Raw genomic sequence first — 6,000 nt, 5'->3', positions numbered from 1 at the left:
AACTCTAATAAAAAAAATTGACCTCATACATAATAAGATGGGTAGCTTTATCATTTCATAAGAAAAAAAAAGAGAAAATATATTTATTCAGGAAAACTTTGCTTATTAGGCAAATTGGGCCTGCATAGTAGGGTGAGAAGTGCGTTCTGGCTACTAGGTACGACATATATATATATATATATATATATATATATATATATATATATATATATATATATATATATATATATATATATATATATATATATATTTATATATATATATATATATATATATATATATATATTTATATATATATATATATATATATATATATATATATATATATATATATATATATATATATATATATATATATATATATATATATATATATATTGGTGTATACTGGCAGCAGGTTTTCTTTCAAACATGTTTCATTGAATATGACCGCATATTCTGTATTTATTATTTTCTGGTTTAGGGCTTCTATCCCTCTAACTATTTTCTTAGCATCAGGGCTTAATTGAAATAGGAGTTCTCCAAAACTCATTTTCGTACTTTTAAGGTGAAGAAAAGAAGTGATTTACTATAGAGTGTATTACACTTATTTATATAATTTGCACAACGTTTCGAACCTCCATGGTTCATTCTCAAGTGAACAGATCTTACAATACTAGTTGATTTTATACCCGCACTGGGTCAGGTGATAATACAATAAAGGTGAAAACATGGGGGGGATACATAAGGGATAAATGTGAGGTGAAACATAGAGGCTGCAGAAGGCTTATTGGCCCATACGAGGCAGCTCCTATCTAAACACAAAGATCAATGCAGTGTAATTGGCCTATTATGTTGGACATTGTCTTCTGTGTTGGCATCGATATGTTCTTGTCTTGTCCTTACTCTCATGGTGGGTAGAGTAAATAGTTCCGTGATTTGGGTGTTCATGGTAGGTCGCTCTATTCTTATGTGAATTGCCTCAAGAATTTGTAATCTTCTTGCATCTTGAGTTTTGTCTATTATGCAGGTATTCTTGTTCAACATTTCTCTTGTTAGGGTGATGTCATGGGCTTGTCTCATGTGATTCCTAGGGGCACCGGATTGAAGATGGCATGTCAAACGCCTCGTCAGCTTGGTCGACGTCATACCTATGTACTTACATTGAAGGTTACATCCTTCGTGGGGGCAAGTGTACATGTATACAACGCTTGACTGCTGTAGAGGGTTCTCCGTCGGCTTCGGACTGTTTTTGATAAGGAGTTCGGAAGTCTTCTTGGTTTTGTAGAATATTATCAGGTTTATGTTTTGGTTAGGAGTAATGCTTTTTACTCCTTTACGGATAATTTCTTTCATTATTCTTTCCTCGAATATATATATTCGAGGAAAGATATATATATATATATATATATATATATATATATATATATATATATATATATATATATATATATATATATATATTGTGACGGGAATGTGTTGGAGTATAGATGTTCGGCAGACCTCCAATGGCAGGTGTCAATGCCTGGTCACACTTACAAAAAAATATAGACTGCTTGCCTGTTGTTTGTGGTAAGTGAGAGGGAGGAACACGTAAAACACAAAGTATGAACAATGAAACTTTAATATATTTACTTTAAACATAAATGAAAATAAAGACAAATCTCGGGTTTTAGATTGGTGCAATTAATTAACAAAGATAAATGCAAAAACACAATAGATTAAATATTATAATGGTGAAATGGTGCTGAGAATATTGGGTTTAGCTGAGACCTCCCTTAGTATACGAAAGCCAGAGAGCTTAGTATGCCAGAGAGAGATGTCAACTCTAAGAGCACAAAAGAATATTCTGAAGTTGATAACTGGTTCCGCTCAGACGTCGACTCAGGTAGCGCTGAGGTGCAGGGTGCAGGTGCCCGGTTGGCGAGTCACCAATCAGGAGCAGGCAGGCTGGGATGGGTAGTTTGCTGGTTGACGACGAGCCTGTGTGGAGTAGGGGGGTGTTAGGGTACGTTTTGCCTCCTGGTCAAAACGTTTTGTGCTACTGGTGACGTATCTTGAATGTAGCATCTTGTACTTGTATACTTGACGTAACTTTAAGTAGGGAAGAGCAGGCTCAATCTCTCTTGAAAGAGATTATCATCACAATATATATATATATATATATATATATATATATATATATATATATATATATATATATATATATATATATATATATATATATATATATATATATATATATATATATATATATATATGTTGTACCTAGTAGCCAGAACGTCGTACTCGGCCTACTATGCAATGCACGATTTGCCTAATAAGCCAAGTTTTCCTGAATTAATATATTTTCTCTATTTTTTTCTTATGAAATGATAAAGCTACCCATTTCTTTATGTATGAGGTCAATTTTTTTTATTGGAGTTAAAATTAACGTAGATATATGACCGAACCTAACCAACCCTATCTAACCTAACCTTATCTATCTCTATACGTTAGGTTAGGTTAGGTAGCCGAAAAAGTTAGGTTAGGTTAGGTAGTCGAAAAACAATTAATTCATGAAAACTTGGCTTATTAGGCAAATCGGGCCTTGCACAGTAGGCTGAGAAGTGCGTTCTGGCTACTAGGTACGACATATATATACCACCCCGGATACCATTCTGGAGGATGTAAGGAAAATCCAGGAGCAAGGAGCAGCCTTGGGCCTCATTCTCAATGCATCCAAATGCGAAATAGTCTCCCGCAACCCAGACATCACTGGCAAAATAAAAAAATTTCTTCCAGACCATTCTTGTTGTCGAGCCACGTGACTGCACCCTCCTGGGTTCCCCAATTGGCCCACAAGCAATCGAGGAGGTCCTGGCTGCAAAAATTACTGATCTAAAGAGAATGCAGGACAGGATTGACAAGACTGATGCCCATGATGCTCTCTTCCTCCTCACAAGATGCCTGTCTCTCATTAAGTTGACTTACTTTCTTTCTGAGCAGCTTTCCATCCTACAACAGCCCTAAATGAAACGTGTATGACACCCTTCTGAGGTCTTGCTGGTGAAAGTCCTGCACCTGCCATTGGACGACTCGCAGTAGGAGCAAGCAACCCTCCTTGTAAGACTCGGCGGCCTTGGTGTCCGCACAGCCTCCCAGATTGCTCTTCCAGCCTTCCTTTCCTCCTTCCATGCATCGCACGACCTCGTAAAAGATATTCTACATGAATCCCTGAGTGATTCAGCAGGAATACACGTTCCTGCTTTCAATGAACGTTCAAATCAGTGGGATGCTCTTGCAGCCCCAGCACCCATCATAGAGCCAACCATAAAACATAAACAGTCCAGCTGGGACCACCTGCTGGAGGGAAAAAATGCTGATGCCATGGTCAGCGCCACAACATCAGACAAGGAGAAAGCCCGCCTCTGAGCAGTGCGTGCACCCCCCCCCCCCCCCCTTCCATGGAGACTGGAAGGTTGCTGCTGGTGGATCACTGGAAGGTTGCTGCTGGTGGGTCACTGGATAGTTGTTGCTGGTGGATCACTTGGATGGTTGCTGCTGGTGGGTCACTGGATGGTTGCTGCTGGTGGGTTACTGGAAGGTTGCTGCTGGTGGGTCACTGAATGGTTGCTGCTGGTGGGTCACTGGATGGTCGCTGCTGGTGGATCACTTGAAGGTTGCTGCTGGTGGGTTACTGGAAGGTTGCTGCTGGTGGGTTACTGGAAGGTTGCTGCTGGTGGGTCACTGGATAGTTGCTGCTGGTGGGTCACTGGAAGGTTGCTGCTGGTGGGTCACTGGAAGGTTGCTGTTGGTGGGTCACTGGATGGTCGCTGCTGGTGGATCATTAGAAGGTTGCTGTTGGTGGGTCACTGGAAGGTTGCTGCTGGTGGGTCACTGGAAGGTTGCTGCTGGTGGGTCACTGGATGGTTGCTGCTGGTGGGTCACTGGATGGTCGCTGCTGGTGGATAACTTGAAGGTTGCTGCTGGTGGGTTACTGGAAGGTTGCTGATGGTGGGTCACTGGATGGATGCTGCAGGTGGGTTACTGGATGGTTGCTGCTGGTGGGTCACTGGATGGTTGCTGCTGGAGGGTCACTGGATGGTTGCTGATGGTCGGTCACTGGTTGGTCGCTGCTGGTGGGTCACGGGATGGTTGCTGCTGGTCGGTCACTGGTTGGTCGCTGCTGGTGGGTCACGGGATGGTTGCTGCAGGTCGGTCACTGGTTGGTCGCTGCTGGGGGGTCTCTGGATGGTTGCTGCTGGGGGATCACTGGATAGTTGCTGCTGGGGGGTCTCTGGATGGTTGCTGCTGGGGGATCTCTGGATGGTTGATGCTGGTGGGTCACTGGAAGGCTGCTGCTGGTGGGTCACTGGATGGTTGCTGCTGGTGGGTCACTGGATGGTTGCTGATGGTGGGTCACTGGATGGGTGCTGCTGGTGGGTCACTGGATGGTTGCTGCTGGTGGGTCATTGGAAGGTTGCTGTTGGTGGGTCACTGGAAGGTTGCTGCTCATGGGTCACTGGAATGTTGTTGCTGGTGGGTCACTGGATGGTTGCTGATGGTGGGTCACTGGATGGGTGCTGCTGGTGGGTCACTGGAAGGTTGCTGCTAGTGGGTCACTGGAAGGTTGCTGCTGGTGGGTCACTAGATGGTTGCTGCTGGTGGCTCACTGGATGGTTGCTGCTGGTGGGTCACTGGAAGATTGCTGCTGGTGGGTCACTGGAAGGTTGCTGCTGGTGGGTCACTGGAAGGTTGCTCCTGGTGGGTCACTGGATGGTTTCTGCTAGTGGGTCACGGGAACGTTGCTGCTGGTTGGTCACTGGATGGTTGCTGCTGGTGGGTCACTGGATGGTTTCTGATAGTGGGTCACGGGAACGTTGCTGCTGGTTGGTCACTGGAAGGTTCCTGGAGGTGGGTCATTGGAAGGTTGCTGTTGGTGGGTCACTGGAAGGTTCCTGCAGGTGGGTCACTGGAAGCATGCTGCTGGTGGGTCACTGGATGGTTTCTGCTGGTGCGTCACTGGAAAGTTCCTGCAGGTGGGTCACTGGATGGTTACTGCTGGTGGGTCACTGGAAAGTTGCTGCTGGTGGGTCACTGGATGGTTCCTGCAGGTGGGTCACTGGATGGTTGCTGCTGGTGGGTCACTGGAAGGTTGCTGCTGGTGGGTCACTGGAAGGTTGCTGCTGTTGAGTCACTGGAAGGTTCCTGCAGGTGGGTCACTGGATGGTTACTGCTGGTGGGTCACAGGATGGTTACTGCTGGTGGGTCACTGGAAGGTTGCTGCTGGTGGGTCACTGGATGGTTGCTGCTGATGGCTCACTGGAAGGATGCTGCTGGTGGGTCACTGGAAGGTTGCTTCTAGTGGGTCACTGGATGGTTGCTGCTGGTGGGTCACTGGATTGCTGCTGCTGGTGGGTCACTGGAAGGTTGTTGCTGGTGGGTCACTGGATGGTTGCTGCTGGTGGGTCACTGGATTGCTGCTGCTGGTGGGTCACTGGAAGGTTGCTGCTGGTGGGTCACTGGATAGTTGCTGTTGGTGGGTCACTGGAAGGTTGATGCTTGTCTGTCACTGTAAGGTTGCTGCTGGAGGGTCACTGGAAGGTTGCTGCTAGTGGGTCATTGGAATTTTGCTGCTGGAGGGTCACTGGATGGTTGCTGCTGGTGGGTCACTGGAAGGTTACTGCTGATGAGTCACTGGATGGCTGCTGCTGAAGGGTCACTGGAAGGTTGCTGCTGGTGGGTCACTGTATGGCTGCTGCTGGTGGGTCACTGGAAGGTTGCTGCTGGTGGGTCACTGGAAGGTTGCTGCTGGTGGGTCACTGGAAGGTTGCTGCTGGTGGGTCACTGGAAGGTTGCTGATGGTGGGTCACTGGATGGTTGCTGCTGGTGGGTCACTGGATGGTTGCTGCTGGTGGGTCACTAGAAGGTTGCTGCTGGTGGGTCACTGGATGGTTGCTGCTGGTGGGTCACTGGATGGTTGCTGCTGGTGGGTCACGGGATTGCTGCTGCTGGTGGGTCACTGGAAAGTTGCTACTG

This window comes from Procambarus clarkii, unplaced genomic scaffold (assembly GCF_040958095.1).
Source record: "Procambarus clarkii isolate CNS0578487 unplaced genomic scaffold, FALCON_Pclarkii_2.0 HiC_scaffold_103, whole genome shotgun sequence".
Classification (NCBI taxonomy): Eukaryota; Metazoa; Arthropoda; class Malacostraca; order Decapoda; family Cambaridae; genus Procambarus; species Procambarus clarkii.
Note: the sequence above shows the minus strand (reverse complement) of the source record.